Raw genomic sequence first — 21,674 nt, 5'->3', positions numbered from 1 at the left:
GCTCCACAGGTTCACAAAGCTTTGTAACCAGCAAACAGACCTTGGTGTCTTCCATGAGCAAGAAGCTCGATGTACACATCACCCAAGACTTTTTTGAACTCCGACGAATGGAGAAGATAAGTAACCACTTGCTGGAATCCATCCTCAATGAGCCATTTATTATCACCATTTTCCTGGGCAAATGAAGCCTTTAACCCTTCTTTCTCCTCTAAGAAGAGTCTTTTTCTGAACCTCCAAGGCATCCTTATCGACCCTGACTTAAACCTTGTCAGCCTCCAAGAGTTTTTCCAACTCAACCATATCAGTCTTGTGCGGGAAGAAAACTCCTCAAATCTTCAAACAACAATGCTTTCTCCTTCTCAGCGTAGCCCTCAGCTTCTTTCAAAGCAACCATTAAAGCTTTCATCTCATCCCTCCTCTCCGAAAAGACTTCATATTCTTGCATCCTTTTCCGAAATCGGGATACACCCTCAAGAAGCAAGGTAGCAAGGTTGCAAGCACCCATCATCATTTTTGAAATCATATGCTCATCGTCCATAGATGAGCAAGAACATCAAATAGTAGGAGGAGCAAAATGGGTAAGAACATCCTCACAAACGCATGAAGACTTGAAGCTGTCACCAACTGTGACCTTCCAATCCTACACATAAACCTCTTCTAGATTAACATTGGTGGAACCTTCACCACCCTTCCCGAAACCCTTCAAGCTCACAACCTTCTTACCCGCTGCCTTACTCTCCTTACCAATCACCAAGGGCAACTCCTTGTTTTTTTTTTATTTTCCCTCAACCACAACTTCCAAGTCGTCCAAAGCCTCTATGTCATCGATCAGTTCCACCGGCTCAGAAGCCGATGGTAGGTCGGCAAACTTTGTCAAACAACGGTTTGAATGGCGAGAAGAGACTTAGGAAACAACAACCTTGGTAAAACCCTTGACGTTTGGGACGTTCACGTAGCCTGAACCCTCGAACCCCATGCTCAGTGTTCCTGGTAACAACATCTTCACCGGGCGTGGCCTCAGCATCCCCAAACACAACATCAGAGGTACCATCACTCTTGATAAAGCAAAATATCATACCCTGATCATCCCTCATGAGCACAGGGTCACAATCTTGCTTGTCCCACAAGGTGCTCACACCCATCAACACTAAAAGGTGTTCAGGAAAGGTACAAAGCCTCGAAGGACATTTCCTAAATGGTTTTTAACAAACCAACTATCTAGTTCAGAATCAAATGGCTCAAGCTTGTTTAACACAGCATCAGGATGCCTCCAAACAAGCTTGAAGGGAACAATGGACTCAAAAATCTAGAAAAATCAGTCCTTCCAAGAACCAAAGGTAGAAACCATTGAGGAAATCAAATAAACATCAACTGGGGATGTCTCAAACGTGGATCGTCGTTCTTGGTCAACCGGAAGAAACATCGGAACAACAACGATGGGCCATACCCTATCACAAAACCTCAAAGTGTAAAGTCCTAGCAAGACCTTGAGGACGCAACTGACCAAAAGACACACGATAATACTCTAAAATATTCAGAACAAAGACCAAAAACGAATGACACAAGTTGGAAAACTCGAAATGACAGCAATAAAGAGCAATTAAACCAGCGAGACACTGATCGATTGATTTATCTAAAACCCGGAGCCACCGGATTAAACTTTAGATCGATCCCCCATTATTAAAAAAAGCCACAACTTCCTCTCTAGTGAGATAAGAATAACTCACATACAGATCTTTGCTAGCACCCAGGAGAGGCGATCGAAAGAAAAAAGAAAGTGAAGTCAAGGCAGTTATTATTTCGCAAAAGGCAAAAAACTACCATCCATCACATTAACTGTCATTTCAAAATTCAAATCCAAAAAACTTAGACGCCTGATAACCTTTCAAGCCTTGAAGCCTTTAAGCAATAAAAATCGTGTACAAAAGTTAGAAGAAATTGAGCTTACAACCCAAATACCTCTGACTTGGGGGGCTGGTGACGGGGGTAGCTCAAACCTTAATAAACAGATTAGAGACACAACAGCTTAAAAGGTTAAAAGGTTCAGAAATCGCCAGCTGTCGTGAACATTAAAAAGGACAAGTCAGGGCCTTGTCACATCACCCTTTGCGTGTAAAACCTCCTGCCCAGCCGCAACCAGAACATGTGGGAGAGCACACCCTTTTGTTCGTAGGTCCAAACCCTTCAACCCCTAAAAGGGTAAGTCCCTCACTGCAAGCCAGGTTCACTAGTCAAAGGTTTCTCCTTTGAGAAACCTCTTCCACTATAAAATGCAGGCCATGATAGACATGCAGACCACTCTAGAATCAGTAGGAATCATCCTAACTCTCTGATTCTTCCTCTCCATCTCGAGAGCTAGCTTCATGCTTGCTTCTCTTCTTCTTCTCCCATGAAAGCTTGTTTCTTACAAGTTCTCTTCTTCACACTAAATAATTAATCTTCTCCAATGATTGCTTTCTAGGCTGATTTCTAATCAGTTCAGAATCTAAGGAGAATAACAATAATACTAGTGAACCTCTCTCCACGTCTTGCAAACGTGGGGGGACCCCACGACCTGCGTTAGGCTAACTGAAACCTTGAACCCTTTTACCCCGGAGATATCGCTACAGGCCTTGGTCTTGTATTTGTTGTAGCAACAGTAGGAAACATACATCTTTTGTTTACTTCATTAGCCTAGCAGTATCCATACCTTGGGCACCTGTCAAACCTTGGAGCTTCTTTTTGACCTATCTTTAAAAATATTTGAGTACCTAAAATGACACACTCGTAGTGCCATTTGGTTTATTTATATGAACCTGATCATACACAATAGATTAGAATTGAAACAACATTAAATAGTAAAGATTATATTATTAATATCAACTAAACCTATATCACCCATCAGAAGCACTTCACTGGGATCATCAGTGTGTTTCTTTCTTTGGCGTGCAATTGATTTATGAGGGGTGTCGACTAAACCCAATAGAGCCCAAAATTGCACCATCTAGTGGATCTGATCTTGTTTTTGTTATCAACACTTTACTTAAGAAGCCACGACCCATTTACATACAACAATATAAAGATGTGAAACATATGGTCTAAAATTTCAAATTAAATATAAACTATAATGAAAATACATGTTTGACTATCAAAAGTCAAATGGAGACTTCGGAATAGATGATACAAAAATATTTAGCATATACAAGTTCAGAAACTCACCTGAGAATGAGGAATGCCGGATAAACTGAAAATTGAACTCAACTATGATCGACAACCTAACTACCTTTCCTTCTAACGACATAGATTTGAGTCAAAACAAACAGTTTGACTCTGGATTCGAGTTTTCACAATATCAATAAAGTGCATCATCCCTTCCACAGGAGGGATGAAAACAACATTATCCCAATAAGTTGGAGAATTGTCCTGCAAGTTAAATAAATGTCAGTTTATCATAGTCTATAAAGAGTGGAACACCTATATTTTCTAAGACCAAATTTTAGTGCCATCATATGTAAAGCAATCTGCCTTACCTGAACAACTTCGGTTCCACCATCTTGAATGCATAGTGACACCAAGCAGGCGTTTAGGATCATAAGTACCAGCTTTCTTGAAAACTTCTGCAACGGTTGGAATCGTAGAATTCACGGGATTGCTAAGCAAGTTGACAATTGCATTAGGGCATCCAATTCCTTCACATAAAATTATAACAATTCCCGCATTAATCTTGAAAAGATCATCACGTGCCATTCCGGGCTTTCTTGGAAGACCAGCAGGTATAATCACAATATCCATTTCGGTAAGTGCTGCATCGAGCTGTGGTTGACCGAGAAAACCTCTCACCTATAAATCATACAAAAACGTTAATCGCTAACGCAATGAAATACAAAGATATTTTAACACAACAAACGATAATGAAAAAGGTGCTTGTTTAAGCTAAAATTTTGTTATTGAAAGAAAGTTACCACATCACCGGCATCCATGTGGCTAATATCACAGTGACACCAGGAGCATTAAAGACATCGTAAGCATGAAGAACCAAAACCAATGGGTTTATCTTCATTAACGATATCGGTAGTGACACCAGCAGCACCTAGTATTGCAACTTTTAACCTGGGGCCCACCCTTTGCTCTATAAATAGCTCTCTCCAATACTGACCCTCCCGCCATCTTCCGGCACATGATTCATAAGAAAAAAAATAAAAGATAATTAAATCTGACAAACCCAGATGTAAATGATACTTTTTTCTTCAAAAAAACATTTAGCAAGCTGACATATTGATGCTAAGACATAAAGATTCCTATTTATCTAAATAAAACACTACCCGATACTCGTACTATAGTATAGATCAGAGCCCTGTCTGCAGTCCAAAACATGACCGAATCAGCTAACCCAACTATAAAAATTTAAACTTTTAGCCAAATTAAGTGTTCACTTCTGCAATTAAGAATCATAACAATGATGTATCATATAAATCCAAAGTATCGATTAAAAAGATGAATACAATATTAATTTTTTTACCTAAAATTGATAGCACATGTGCGTTAATGAAAGCTGGAATCCAGTGACACAAAATTTTTGGGTTTCACGAAGGTTGAATCAGTCTACAATCTACATAGAAGACATCAATATGGATAATTATTGCTATAATATATCCAAATAGCTTATGAATCCCTAAAACATCCATGGTCAAATAACAAAAACAAATACACTAAAGATAGGTGATAACAAACATTAATAATCAAAACATATCGGTAGTCGTTACCTGTTGTTTAACCAAATGTAAATACCAGCTTTCCATCACGAACAAAAAGTATTACCTGAAATCAATAACCACAATCGAAGCATAAATGACGGAACGTTTAAAATCCCGATTTAACATAACAAAATAAAAACCAAAAGATCCAAACAATACATAAAAACAACATCAAAAAGGAGATTATTATTAATATTAAGAATTACCTAAGAAGATGAAGATCTTCAAGTGTTCTTGGAAATCCTAAAACGTAAGATAAACTCTGAGGAGACCAACAGCCAAACATAACACACCACACATACCCGCTACCTTGCAGACATGATCGCCACTCCATAACCATCGCTCAACATTTGGGTTTGCAAATACAAACATAAAACTTAAATGTTGAATCATAAAGAACTTTAAATTATATGTAGATCTATAAACCAAATACCTGATCGAAATGGAAAGGAAAGAGGATATGCTATAATTTTATATCCAACTTCCACGAGTTCAAGAGGAGTGAGTATTGTTGTTTTCCCCCACTTTCAAGCATGTTGGCCTACATATGAAAAAAAATCATAATAACGATGACGATGTTGATGATGGTAATAATAATCATAAAAAGAACAATACCACTAATAACAGTTTGGGTTTTCTTACATTAAATATCAACATTATTTTCATCAGTGGCATCTGGAACTTTGAGTCATCTTGTATGCTAAAATGAACATTATATATGAAACATTATATATAAAAACATTAAATTTATATAAACAATTATTTGAAATATATGCACTTTTAAACTTTATATAAAAACATTAAATTTATTCAAAAAATGTTGGAATTGTCTCCGGTGTTAAACTTTATATAAAAGTGTTACATTGACCAATTACAAAATAAACCAAAAGAAAAACATGTTTTTATTTGCTAATGGTGAAAAGAACTTGCTAACCAGTTTAGGAACTTCAGGAGAGACTTCACAGAACGCTTTCATCTCTTCTTTCGAAGCAAGTGCATCGATAAAAAGGACATCAGCAAAAGCTCGTGATCTCCAAAGCGACTCTTCTATCGACAATGCTTGACGGGAATCTGTTCCTGCTACAATAACAATATCAAAACCACTCTCTTTTCTAGCATCAACCTAAATTGTTCTAATCATTCAAAATGTAATCAAATCTCAATTAGGTCAACATATCTTCAATCGAAAAAAACACTAACAGACGTTCTATTCAACCGTCTTAGGCTGATTACAATCTGCAACCACATTCATAACAAAAATATACATGAATCAACTAAAACGTATTCAATACACAGACAACCAAAATCATAATCGATAACAATTTGTGTGATTCATAGTAAAAAAAACCATCGATCAGCGGAACCAAGCTAACCATCAACAGGAAGATCAGCATTTGAGAAATCAAAATGGTCAAATGATTCAAAAACAAATTTCTAAATAAGTAAAACAATTAAAAGAAGAAACATTGGATCAAAACACACATGCCAAGAGACTAAACAAGATACCAAATTCTCAAAAGCTCTATATCATAGGTGGGTTGATATTGTTTCTTTTGATTCAGATTCAAAATAGATGGAGCTAGTGATTTTAGGGTCTGGCAAAGAACGATGAATGGAGTGGAATGGAAAGCTGTAAAGTGATTGCCTTATGAATCGAATTAAACCTGTATTTTAGATCTGTGTAGAAAAAACCTCACAAGAAGATGAAAAAAGACGGTGTTGACAGCTAGGGTTTAAAAGAAGGATGATGAAGATCTGGGATTGAACGATGATGATGACAAAACTTGATGATGATAGGAAGATTGTTGAAGGCGGCTGTAGTTAGGGTTTTAGAGAAAGGGAGAGAGTGTAGTTAGGGTTTCAGAGAAGAAAATATGAAGAGTGAGAAGAGGAATGAGAAAAAAGAAGGGTGTTATAGGATCCGATTTTGTGGGTCGAGTAGACTAATTCGGGGCTTCACCTTTAGGAAAAAAGCACACCGAAGTTTTGGAGCCAAAAAGAGAATTTCAGTGGCCTAATAGCTTGACACATCAGCAAAATTATTTATGTTTATTATATATAATAGATTGCTAAGAATTCTAGAAAAATGATTTAAAATAAATTTAAACTCAGATATTAATTTAACATTTAAATGTCTATAAAACAATTTCAAAGAAAAGTATAAAAAATAGCATATGACTAGTTGTATTTAAATGTCTAGTGCTTCACAACCATTTTATGCAATAAGTTACGATTAATTTTCTATTAATAGTTGGTTTCACATCTCGAGCTCTATCAATTAATTAAAACAAGGTGGGATGGTGGAGTTATCTAGAGAGAGAAAGAAGAGAGTAGAGAGAAGGAGAAGAGTGCAGATGATAGATAGAGAAAGAGGAGAGTAGAAAATGAAGGTGAGAACGGGTTTTTAAACCCAATATGTACCACTTTGTAAGCTATGGTTCAAGTAACAAAAGCACATAACACAATCTAAGCACAACTTACAAGAACTAAAAGCACAAACATGTTGTTATTTAATATTATATAAATATTATTTAATATGTACCACTTTGTAAGTTATGGCTCAAGTAACAAAAACACATAACACAATTTAAGCACAACTTACAACAACTAAAAGCCCAACATGTTGCTATTTAATATTATATAAATTCATTTTTTAAACTTAACACTTATTTTCTAGAAGTATCTCACAACTTATTTCTTAGAGAAAGTTGCGGCCCAGTTGTAGCCCAATCCGATACCACCCCATCTTTTTAGCATGTCTTGGGCCCAAGTGAGTGTGTGGCCCAAGTGGTTACGGCCCACACTATCAGTTCCAAACTCCCATCATTTGTGATCCATTTTATGTTACGTATAAACCCAAACCATCCCCACTTTCGTACGACCCAAATCAACCCACACCCACTCTAATGGCTTACGGCCAAACACCCCAAGACTAAGTGAAACTTATGGCCCACACAAAACCCCAAACCACCAACCCAAACCCTTTTTAAATCGGCCCATAGGTTGCGGCCCAAACAACCAAAAATCGCCCCATATCCTGTATTATACGAACAACATGTGCATGTTCTTTTGTATAACCTCCAAAACCTAGTTCAATTAACCTGCTAGCTCTCCTTGCTTGTCTTCGAATCGAGGAACACAAGGAAGTGAGACCCAAGTTTCGGCCTTCATCATCTAGCGACCCTCGCCATCTTTTAATCCGGTAACACGTCTAATTATTGTTTTAATCATGCTAATCAATTGTGTTCATGACTGTGTTTATATTTGTCTTTGATGATCTAAATATTATGATGTTACTTGTAGTTAGAACTCATGAAAAAAAAAACAAATATGAGGATTAGTATTACAGTTTATGTATGTATGGACACGTATAGTTTGATTACGGTTGACATGCTTGATGATATTGATGATATTGTACAATGAATCTGATGTAAACAACCAATAACCTGCTTAGAATGATTTATGAGGTTCATCTAATCACGAAAACATGTCTAGGAAGCTTGAAATCTTGATGGAGTAAAGTTTATGTAAAAACAGTTGCAATTTAGAACGTTACAACCAGCTTTAAGTGGCTGTAACTAGGTCACAACATAACGAAAACTGGATTTTCTTGAGTCCAAAACGTAGTATTTCGAAATACACTCTAATGGCGCTGGAATCACAACTTTTAGATGTAGTCTGATACTTTAAACAAATTATTTCGTTTCGGTGGTCAAAGCTGTATTTTTCTGCAGAATTTGTATGTTGTGTTAAAATCAAAAGTCTTTTCATCTTTAGTTTATTATTATCTATAACTAAACTGTTATTATTTTTTATTATTATTAACATCTCCAATTTAATTATTTATGTATTATTATAATAACTTTATTTTTAATTTAACACCTCATTAAAATTAACCACATGTATTTCTAAGACCAAATGATTTAAACTATTAATTATTTATAAAGATGGTAAATTTATAAATAAAACATCAAATCTTTAACTTCTAATATATGATTCAAATTATTGTCACGGGTCGCTTTTTTCTTCAACCTTACAATTTAGACTTACATTTTAGAAAAAATTACACCGTTAGTCCTTGTGGTATCTACAAACTTTCAATGTTGGGTACTAATGAATTTTTGTTGCACAATCAGGTATTAACATTTTAATTTGTAACAATCTTAGGCTTTAAGCCTTAACACTGTCATTAACTACCGGCCAAGACCCTCACGTGTAGAAAACGTGAGGATATTTTCGTCCTTTCTTTCAAAACCTCTCAAACTCCATACAAGACGATCAACATTGCAAAACCCTTTCACATTCTCAAACTTCCTGATCAAAATTGAATCACACACACAACGATCAACAAAGAACACAACAATCAACAAAGAACACAATGATTAGGGCAAAAATGCTAGCAACTTGGCACATCAGAGTAGATGATGACGATTATCAAAAAGACATTTACGGTAAGCACAGTGTGTGATAAAAAAACAGAGCAAAATTTTAATGTTCCTAAAAAATCAATGCCTTTTTCAGGTAAATATGAATAGCTGTTCTGCTTCAAGGTTTTTCATGGTGGAAAGTTTACTGATTTTCATGTGATGACTTGGCTAGCACAATTACATAATGAAGGATTGATGCGTGTGTGATGTGATATATTCTTAAGTATATTTTTAGCCCTTTTTAACACATTAGTCAAGTTTTAACTTTATAAAACACGATATTTACTAACACCAAACACACATATGGGCAAGTGCACCCATCGTGAGCGTAGTATAGTGTTGGTAACATACCGAGGTCGTCCAAGGACACAAGAGCTTTTAATACCGGTTTATCCTCAACGTCTAATCAAATCAAAAGTTTAGAAAAAGGTTTTAAACTAGAAAATAAAAACTAAAAATGTTGAAAATAAGAATAAAAATAAAAACAGATAGACAAGATGAATCACTTGGATCCGACTCGCCTTTAGTGTAACCTTTGATTATTTATGCACTTTTGCACTTTTTAAGAGATTATCTTAGTTATAGTAGTAGGCCCCTCTTTTGAAGGTGACGTTACCCTCAACCCAGTAGTTTGAGTCAGCAAGGATATAATCCTAAAGGGTTGGATTATTGAAAGATAATTAATTAAGCTATTAATGCGGAATGTGGTAGGCCCCTCTTTTGAAGGTGACGTTACCCTCGGCTAAGTAGTTTGAGTCAGCAGGGATACAATCCTAAGTAGTCGGGTTAATGTTTTAATAGTAGCTTACATATTAGGGGATCAAGAAATTCGAATCCCCGCCATCCAATACCAGTGGGTATTGAAGGAGGTCCTACTAAGCTTGACCCAGGTCCTTTCAGGATCTATACACTGAACAAGGCAAGACTCTTACCAAACCATTCCCTTAACCCCCGACCAGGTAGCCAACATATCTCCATATAGACCGTGGAGATATGAATGGTGTAAATACTTTATTTTATATAGACAGTAAAATAACGCCAAGACACCACGGGCAAATGATAAGGAAGATTCACCTTCAACATAAGAAACTAGTTATTAAAGTCATTAATACATAACCAAATAAAAAGTGGAAAAGATTAATAATAAAAAGTATTACACTAAATGCTTGTCTTCACCAAGTGTTGTAAGAGACTTAGGCAAACATGGCCTTTGATTGTCAAGAACTCTTACTATCAATCTTAGATCCCAAGACTACTACACACACTTTATGATGGATGATGGTGGTGGATGTGGGTTGTGATGGTGGTGGTGGGTGGGTGAAGTGTGAGAGAGGTGGTTTGCTAAGGGATGATTTGCAAGTGAGCCAAGTACCCCTATTTATAGCTTGCACAGAAGCCCGGACACCGCCCCCTGTCCATTGGGCATGGCCCCGTGTCCATCCATCTTCTCTTTCTTCATTAAATGCAGTTTGTCTGCATTAGTTGACCACGCCCCCGTGTCCGCTGGGCATGACCCCGTGTGCAGAAGCGTATCTGTACTATCAAGATTTTTCTAGATTCTGCGAATCTTAGAGTTGACTACGGCCCCGTGTCCGCTGGGCACGCCCCCGTGGTGGGTGATAGAAGCTTCTACAACTTTGTCTTTTCTGCAGACACTTGGGCACGCCCCCGTGCTCATTGAGCACGGGGTGTGTTCAGCCTTCTGTTCTCTTGTTTTTGTTTGGGAGGATGCTGTCGAGGGGTCGGGCATGCCACGTTTATTCCTTTTCTTGTATTCTTGTTAGATTTAGCTGGCTTTTTCTTCTTTTGTTCATTTGAGTTCATTTAATCCTGAAAATACAAAAGGAAGACAAAAGCACACTTTTTCCAACATTAGTTCTAAAAAAGGGTTAGTTTTATGCCTCATTTGATGTAATTTATATGTTGCATTTTATACACATCAAGGATCATGCCATTCGAAGAATTTACACCTAGACCTCTGAATGCAAATGTAAAAATTAGGGCTTGAATAACCAGTTGTTAAAATTAGGGCTACGAATACATACCAGCTAAGGGCATGTGTAAAACTGTCGTCCAGGATTACTTTGAGTCCACGAAGTTTTCATTATTGCTTGCCTTCCACATTTGCACAAAACCATACTTTTTTGATGAAGGCCTTAATGTTGAAGATGATTAACCAGGTGTGAAAATATAGGGGTCTGGGGTTTTATAAGGGTTTTTCAAACAAAACCGGAAAAGGACGAAAATACCCTTACGTTTTCTACACGTGAGGGTCTTGGCCGTTAGTTAATGACAGTGTTAAGGCTTAATGTCACACCCATTTCAAAGGCGGAAGCATGAGGTGTGATCATGAATGGTTCTCATTGCATACGATAAGTAAACATACTACATGAATATAAAACAACTCCAAATTTCCATTCATAGTTTAAACATTCAAAATAAAAGTTATGTTTAAAGTTTACATCACAACACAAGATAGTTGTTTGAAAAGTTTACAACTTCTTTTCAAATCAAAGATCAAGGTTTTGTTCACTATATCACTGCAAGGAGGCTGGATATAGCAAACAAACCCATCAAAAGTGGCAACGGAGCATAGACACATGACAACTTGTAACATAAACAACTTTCTTGAGCAAAGAGAGGCCGCGCGCATCCACTTAGTTTCCTGGAATACATGTAAGTTTTGAAAATCATCAACAAAAGTAGATGTGAATTCATGCAGTTTTGTATAGAATGTTTGAGCATAGTTGTATGAAAACATGGTATATACTTTGTAAAACGCATTTGTAAACTGTATTCTGTAAATGTAAGGAAATCAAGATCGCTAACGTTTCGCGAGGACATTAACATTTGTCACGATATAGGAAGCATACAAACCTAGGTATTTTCCGTCGTTCGTTGGCTGAGACCCAAAAGCACTCTTTGGTAAAATGAGGCCAAGAGTGAGGTTGCCTTAAACTCATTAGATCTAACCTTTCGCTCCATGGTCTAAATGTATACATTGATTAATGGTGCTTAAGTTTCACCCTATTCGTAACATGATCTATACGTCATTCCTTAGTTTTGTTTCTACATATACCATAATACATGTATTTTCCCCAAGTTTAGAAAACAAGAAAATGTTTAAAAGTGGGACATGAACTCGCTGATTTGCGTCGAAACTTCACCGGGGCTTGTCTCATAGACGTCGTAACCTATAAACGTTCTACGTACGTTAGTCACTTAAACTTGTAACTTACTAAGTACAAGTTACCATCTTGAGTTATGTATTTACTTTGTTTAAGTTCGTCATATGTGAGAGTCGTGCCTTTGATGGTCGGGTCTCGCCCGTTCGTCGCATTATTGTAAATTGAGTTTGTATTGTTCACTTGTAAATATATATTTTATCTCCAAAAATATATATTGTATTTGTAATATTTGAAAACGATATATGTTAAAAATAGTCTATATTTATAACTTAACCAGTATATGATACTTATATTATTTTCTAAAATAAATATAAGTAATTTGTTAAATAATATTTTTCAATATTATTTTTGTATAAGTATACTTAGGAAAGTATACTTGTATTTATATGTAAATATTTGTGTATTTTATATTATTCGCCAAAAATCAATCCTTTGATTTTTAATACATTCCGGAATTATATTTCTTAAAAATAATCTATTTTTAAGGTTTGTTTATAATATATATATATATACTAGGTTAAAACCCCGTGTATTACACGGAATGCATAAATATAATTATATATAATAAATAATAAAAAGCTATATTAAAAAAAACTCGTATATTGTATGTATTGAATAAAATATAATTTCATATGTTAATACAAACAGTCATCAAGATTTATCTTTTAAAAATGAACATTGATGTAATGTACTATTTACTTAGTATAACATTTTACTTTGTTTTTTTATTTTTCATAAATGTGATTGTATATAATAAATAATAAAAAAGATATATCTTAAAAAAACTCGTATATTGCTCGAGTTTAATAAACTATAATGTCATATGTTAACACATACACTTGTCAAGATTTATGTTTTAAAAATGAACGTTAATGGACTATTTACTTATTATAACATTTCACTTTATTAAATTTGTATTTTTAGCTAATTTTATGTTTAAAATTATTATTATTATCATTTAATATTATCATAATAAAAATAAACATTTATATTCTTATCTAATATTTTGTTAAACTATAATGTCATATGTTAACACATACACTTGTTAAGATTTATGTTTTAAAAATGAACTTTAATGGACTATTTACTTATTATAACATTTTACTTTATTAAATATGTATTATATTCTTATCTAATATTTTGTTAAACTATAATGTCATATGTTAACACATACACTTGTCAAGATTTATGTTTTAAAAATGAACTTTAATGGACTATTTACTTATTATAACATTTTACTTTGTTAAATATGTATTTTTAGCTAATTTTATGTTTAAAATTATTATTATTATTATTTAATATTATCATAATAAAAATAAACATTTATATTCTTATCTAATATTTTGTGTAAAATTATTATTATTATTATTATTATTATTATTATTATTATTATTATTATTATTATCATAATAAAAAAAATGTTTATCCTTATCTAAATATTTATTCTTATCTAATATTTTTGTTTAAAATTATTATTATTATTATTATTATTATTATTATTACTATTATTATTATTATTATTATTATATATAAGAGATAAATAGGAAAATAAGGTGAAAAAGCACCAGGAAGTGACACATGTCCAAAAAAGTTTTTCGTTTATTAGTATAGATATATATATATATGTATATATATATATATGTTTGTCATTTATCCGGTTTTGTATAATCTTCATTAAATGGTAGTAATTTTTATATACTTGTCCAAATATATATATATATATATATATATATATATATATATATATATATATATATATATATATATATATGGTGTGAGGTTCATTGGGGAACACTAAAAAAGTGGGGAACAGTGGGGAACCGACTCAAACGAACTCTGATTGGACTCATTCCAGTGGCGTTGGAACCGGGTCGTCGAACCCTAACTAGGATCTCTTAACCCTAAACCCTAAATCATAACTCCTAAACCCTAAATATATTAGGGTTTGGCTTTTAGGGTTTAGCTTTAGGGTTTAGCCTTAGGGTTTAGCTTTAAGGTTTAGGGTTTAGCTTTAGCGTTTAGGGTTTAGCTTTAGGGTTTAGTTTTAGGGTTTAGTTTTAGGGTTTAGCTTTAGGGTTTAGCTTTAGGTTTAGCCTTTAGGGTTTAGTTTTTAGGGTTTATAGTTTAGATTTTACGGTTTAGCTTAGGTTTTAGCCTTGTTTTTTAGCTTTAGGGTTTTGAGTTTAGGAGTTAGGATTTAGGGTTAAGAGATCATAGTTAGGGTTCGATGAGCCGGTTCCAACACCGCTGGAATGGGTCCAATTGGAGTTCGTTTGAGTCGGTTCCCCGCTGTTCCCCAATTTTTTAGTGTTCCCCAATGAACCTTCCCCTATATGTATATATATATATATATATATATATATATATATATATATATATATATATATATATATATATATATATATATATGGTCGGGATTTAGAGAAAATGGTAGAAAGTATGAGAACGCTTATCGATCGTCCGATCAAAACAATCTATGGACTAGATTGGCGCGGTGGCGTTTTCGTAAATAATATCAATTTTATTACTTGGATGCGCTTCATTAAGGGTAAAAGGGTCTTTTGACTTCTCCACACAAAACGCCATCTCATGAAATAAAACGCCAAAAACAAAAATCCCAGACCATTCCCAGTAAAAACGCCATTATATATATAACGCCAAACTTAATTAGAGTAAAATCCCGCCTAAAAAAACCGCCAAAAAAATCCTATATATACAACATCTCAGACCTTCAATTAAAAACACACACAAAAACCAAAACGCCATATTTCATATATCCCATTAGCCTTATAAACGCCAAAAAACCCAAACATCAAATACCTTCTAACCCAAAGCATTTTTTTGAAATTCACTTTGGTTGTCTGTAAGATTTCGCTCAATGAAATGGACAAAATCCTTAAGTGAGAATGTTGTCCATTTCATTTAGTAAAATCTTATTGACTAACCTCAACTTCCATCCAATTTATAACGGCAAAACATACAAAAACATTATTGAGCTTTGTTGTCAATAAAGTTTAGCTGTACGGGGTGGACAACATTTTCAGTTATCTTTCTTAACAGAGGATTAAGAATGTTGTCCGTCTCATACAGCAAAACATTATTGATTTTAGCATGATCAAATTTTGAGGTTTAAGGTACTCTTATTTCGTGGCGTTCTATTTATCGGTAAAACGCCAAAAAACTTAAAAAATCAAACATCGTTCATTGTGAAATTAAAGATTTTTGGCTGAAAAGGTCTAAACTCAATAACATCTTACTGCATGAGATGGACAAATTTTCAAGAAAAAGATGCTGATGTAAGACTATGTGCTTCCAAACAGCGACACATAAAAAAACAAAATGAATCAAAGTCGAACCAGCCAGTAAACATGATTCAAAAAAGAAGAAAGAGACTACTGACAGTGAAGATTTGGAAGATCAGTTGTTTATGTATTCTTTTTTTATTTTCCTTTTCAGTTGATTGTTATATAATAAAAACACCATATATAATAAAAACGCCAAAACAACCAAAATGCTTGTTTAAACGATATCATCCCGTTAAACGCCACCAAAAAACTCCCAAACTATAATAAAATTACTTTGAAAAAGTATTATAAAAAACCCAAAAAAATAAAAAAAATAAAAAGCAAACTTGAAAATGTAACTAGAAACAAAAAATACAAATTAGTAATACTGAAGATAGGGAAAATTTATTATATTAGAATCTAAAATGTCAAACTTGAAAGATGGGACGTGTTACAGACTTCAGAGATAAAGCTTATCAAAAACAATAATTACAAACAGTAACTGAGAAGACGAATACTTTATTATAATAATGCACCGCCTAACTTAGGCGCCAAAAAGACATCCTATAAAATGATACGTCTCAGCAACTTCCATTTGATCAAACAAAAAAAAAAAAAAACAAACGCCAATACTACTAAATACCACTCACTGAAAAATGCCAAAAAAAAAAAAAATCAAAGATGGCTAATATGCTTTTTTGGATATTCATAATTGTTCTTCTTGAAGCTTCACTGAATGAATTATTATCAGAAGGGAGTAACTCAGAAAGATTTTGCTACATGAGATGGAAAAAAATTCAAGAAAAAGATACTGATGCCAGTCATATGGCATTTTGTATTTTTTGTTCTTGAAGAAAGTTTGGATGACGAGAATAGATCAATGACAATGAAGAGTGGGTTGATTATAAAGATGAAGATCAAGACAAAGAAAAAGCGAAAAACCCACTCACATGACATAGATCTATGTCGCCAAACATTCACAAAAAAAAAGCCATATCAACAGACAAGCTGGCAAAAAAATCAAACCAATAGGTTTGTTAAGTTTTACATAAAATGCCATATATTTATATATTTGGTGACAGTTCTAGTACTGTTAAAGAAGAGAGAGACTGATGACATTGATGATTGGGAAGAGAGATCCGATTAGGATTTTTAATTTATTTTCTTCGCTTGTATTTTTTTTCCTGTGGTTGAAATATAATATAACAATAGTAAAACGCCAAGATAACACAAACGCCAAAATGTTTATAAAAAATAATAGAAAAATGGGCCGTCTTGTTTAAAATGCATTGGAAAACGCCATTCAAATAGATAATGGCATACGATTTGAATAAACGCCATAAACGCCAAAATGTTAATACAATGAAACCATTAAACGCCATTAAATATTGAATTTGGTTAACGCCAAAAATCTTAAAAACCAACAATATTGGGAAAAGCGGAACTAGAAAAGCAGAAGATGAAAGGACAAAAAAGCCCCTCCGCCCTTTTGACAAAAAAGCCCCTCCGCCCTGTTCCAAGCGGCGTGACACGTGTTGGGCTAGGAATCGTTCTCACCGTTCTCACACTTTTGAGCGTTTTCTCCGGATCCTGTTTCTCTCTCTCTCTCTCTCTATATATATATATATATACACACACACACACACACATATATATTCAAAATGTGCAAATATTTGTCCAAGTTCATGTATTGTGAGGAATATATTTATGTTAATATATATATATATATATATTTTGTATCTTGTACAAATACCCCTTTTATGGGTAATTTTTCTATATATATTTATAAATACCTCCTTGTATATTTTTGTGTGTATTTTAGTATTTATATTCCTTTGGAATATTTAGTGTATTTTTCAAGTTCCTAATATACACTAATACATATAATACACATAATATACACTTACCACATAATTTTTTGACCACTAAATATATATATTTTTTCCTAAAAATATACATATTTAAGATTGATTTTAACCTTGAAGAAACCTTATTTCTTGACTTGTAATTTTGTATACAAATTAGGAAACCTTGGTAAATATTTTTGGATGAATTTTTAGGGAATAAGTTTCACCAAAACTTATATTTTTCTAAGTGTCAAAATTTTATAAAAATTTTGACATAGTTTCCCCTAAAAATAGAGGTTTCCTATGTTTTCAAAACATGTGTTTATTTTCTTTTCATCATAAAAAATCAAGTTTCAACAATTTCACAAGTAACATACACTAAAATCATCATGTTTAACCTTATGATGAACTTGAATATTTCTTAAAAACATGTTGTCTTTTAGATCTACACTTAACATATTTGGATCTTCCAAAAACAAGCTTCTTGATAAATTTTTTATAAGCTTTTTATGAAACTTTATTTCATAAACTTAACCGTCTACATGTTTAGTGTCTTCAAGATCATGAAAACATTCTTTAAAACTATTTTCATGTTCACATAAAGATCTTTCAAGTTCATCTTCAAGTTTCATCATGGATCTTTCAAGATCCATGCTTAAACTTGTTAGATCTAAGCTTCTAACAAGCTTATACATGATGGATCTAACTAAAAACCCAAGATCAACATTCACAACTTCACATCATTCATCAAACAACTTCATAACAACTTGTTTTCACTTAGATTATGTTGGATTTTCATGTTACCATCTTTTAAAGTTTATGTTCTTTGATGGTGTAACTTGTACATAGCTTAAACATGAAGTAAAAATGGATGTATGAAGCTTACCACTAGCTCTTATGGCTAGGGAGGTGGCAAGAACTCAAGAAGAAGAAGAACAAAGAATATGTAGTGGATAAAAAGCTCCTAGTAAAGGTCCTTCCACTTCTTTTGCTTCACACCTTCCTTATACACCTTCTAGCACCTTTGTAAAACCTTGGATTGCCTTGATTATGGAAGAAAAATGGTGATGTCGAGAAGAGTGGGTGTGGTCGTGAAGTAGAAGAGAGGAAGGAGAGAAAATGGTGAAGTTTGAAAGCGATAAGATTATGTTTGTGATCTTTTAGACAAGTCCTTATATCCACCAACATAACAATATCCAAGGGGTTACATGACCCATATCTTGAACACACTAGCAATATTTAATGGGGAAAGGTTGTGGGGCCACTTTTGGGGTCGGTTTCATGAGGGGGGGGGGAATGTGTCACTTTTTGGAAGTTAAGGGTTAGAGATGTAAGTTAGAAGGTTTAAGGTGAAGTTAAGTGTGTTTAAATGTTCTTATGATTTTTAAGGTGTTTTATCATAATAAGTAGCTTTAGAACATAAAAACTATGTTTCTAGTCTATTTTTGGTAATGTCCGATTAATCGTTCGATTGTCGGTTCATTTGTCACACCCCAACCGATGGCGGAAACATCGGGGTGCGAGCACTAAGCGTTCAGATTGCTCATGAGATTCCATAACAATAAAAGTTTCAATATAGATAAATCAAGATTCATACATAAATTTGTTTAAAACAACATTACCGCGACAAAAGATTTAAATAAAACCATCAATCATTGTTCAAAAGTCTAGATTTAACTAGGTGGGTTTCTAAGCATCAACCCTAGCTTGATTTACATGATTCGGCATTCTATCAGCCTGCAACATGTATTAAAATAGGGTCAGTACGAAAATGTACCAGCGAGTATAAAAGTTTGAATAATAGCATAATAGATTAAAGTCTCATATCCATATGTAAGTCTAACAAAGTAGTTTCAGCCATGCAAGTGTTCACAGTCCAACAAGTGATAGCCCAAGTATCCCGATACTTTGTTGTTTTCCCAAGTCTCAAGGAAAACTAGAATCCTCCTAACAATACCCCCGAGAATAATGGGGAGGTACATCTCCTATAGCGCTACTATTGTTAAGCTGGAACCACACACCCTGGATTAAACGTTCACATAGCACAAATAGAATACAAGAATCACAAGTTTCACAAACACATAGGATAGAGTTTAGTATTCAAAAGTCTCAAGTATCATAGTTTAATGGAATACATGTTACATCCCAAAGTTTAAAACAAAAAGGGATCGAGTATACTCACAGTGATTGCTTAACATATCAACAGTTATTGTATCAAAGGGAGCTCTTTAGATTTAGCCTGATTAGATTACAATAGATAAGGGTTGGGCAAAATAATGAGATCGAGCAAAGTGTCGGATCAGTCATCTTGATCGGATGGCTGTTCGATCGGATGGCGATCCGATCGGATTGCCATTCAATTGGGATGGCTATTGTGTGGGGGACGGGTCGCTATTCGATCGGATGGCTATCCGATTGGATTGCCATTCGATCCAAGGTTCTAAGTTTTCAAAGATTCAAAGTCTCAAAAGATTCCAAGTGTTGAAAAGTTCCAAAGCACATTGTTACTTTTATCGGATGGCTGTTCGATCGGATGTCTATCCGATCAGATTGTCACTCGACGATCAAAAGTTCAAAGTATCAAGATTTTTAGGGTTGAGGGACAAGTGTCACTTGATCGGATGGCTATTCGATTGGATGGCTATCCGATCGGATTGCTACTCGATCAGGTTGTCCTTGTCTTGTTCCTAAACTTGTAAAGTTTCTAAGTTTCTGTTTTAACGACGACGACGTGGTATGCATGGAGACAACGGTAAACACATCAGTATACAGCCGATCTGATGGGGCGGGAATCACCCCAGTCCGTTCTATCGTCTGTCCATGACGGTGCTTATGTCAGAATCTGTACTCCGGTCATCTTCTCCAGTAACAATCCCTTTCCAAGCCGACTCCAGACTAATAATCAAGTCTACAGTCCATTTTAGATCTGGATCTCACCAATTTAAGTAAAAGTTTAAGAGAGATGAAGATAAACATGAGTTTTAGCTTGAAAAGTTTAGATTTAGCATAGATTTAGTGTAAAACGCATGAAATTCCTTAGATCTAAGCTAGATCTTGACTAGAATGACATCACACAACAGTTTGGTACAAACCATCATGATGATATCACCTTCATGAGCTCAAATCCTAGAGATTTCACGGTGAAAAGTGAGGTTTTAAAGAAGAATCGTGTGGAGAATTATGATTAGATCAAAGTTGTACAAGAATCTAGTGTAAAACATACCAAAATCACCGAGAAATGGAAGAAAAAGGGAGTGCGTGCGTCTGGTCGAGTGAGGCTGTCACATCAATGAGAATGGTGATGTGACAGGCCTATTTATAGTGTGGAAGGAGAGTTAAGGCGGTGCACTCGGATCGGATGGCAGCTCGATCGAGTGGCCATCCGATTGGTTGGTCATCTGATCGGATGGTCATCCGATCGGGTTGCCACTCGGTCAATCCCATCTTTTCCGTTTAACCGTCTCTGATTCGTTTTGCGAGTTAGATTAAGCGTTGCGTAATATTGGGTAATAGTATAACTAGATTATAGCATTAACACAAAAGATTTTAAGTTTCATAGTTTCCGCCGATGACAAGACTCCAGTCCCTCGTTCGACCAAGTCTCAAGTTTCAAGCACCGAAGTATCAAGAGTCAAGAGTCTAGTCTTCCAAGTATCAAGTATGAAGTGTCAAGAATCAAGCAGCAAGTATCTAGTTTAAGTGCCAAGTCTCATAGTATTAAGTATCAAGAATCTAGATTTAGACATCACAAGAATCTAGTATATAGCATAAGATTCACCAAGTATCAAAAGTATCAATGACCACATAGTCTAGGGAATAAAATTGACAATATCTAAAAGTCTAGGGACGTAGGTGTTACGGTCTCCCCTCCTTTAGGAGATTTCGTCCCCAAAATCTAGGAAGAAGATTGCTCGAAGAGCTGCGGATACTTGGCCTTCATCTCACTTTTCAGCTCCCAAGTGAATTCGGCGTCACGCTTTCCTTCCCAACAAACCTTGACGATGGGAATTTTGCTGCGCCTCAGTCGCTTGTCACCCTGATCCATGATTTCGACCGGTTTCTCCACAGTGTACAACCTCATTTATTTGCAAGTCTTCAAGGGGAACCTGCACTTCCTCGTCTGCTAGGCATTTACGTAGATTGGATATGTGGAACACTGGATGCACATTGTTTAGTTCTTGTGGCAGGTTGAGTC

At 34.7% G+C, this 21,674-nt stretch overlaps 1 pseudogene; it reads right to left on the bottom strand.

Moving 5' to 3' along the window:
* Positions 1 to 3,376: 3,376 nt before the first annotated feature.
* LOC110870206 lies at positions 3,377 to 21,560 on the bottom strand (annotated as a pseudogene).
* Between the last annotated feature and the right edge of the window lie 114 nt (positions 21,561 to 21,674).

This window comes from Helianthus annuus, chromosome 8, assembly GCF_002127325.2.
Source record: "Helianthus annuus cultivar XRQ/B chromosome 8, HanXRQr2.0-SUNRISE, whole genome shotgun sequence".
In the NCBI taxonomy this organism is placed as follows: Eukaryota; Viridiplantae; Streptophyta; class Magnoliopsida; order Asterales; family Asteraceae; genus Helianthus; species Helianthus annuus.
This window is presented reverse-complemented; position numbering and strand designations above follow the sequence as displayed.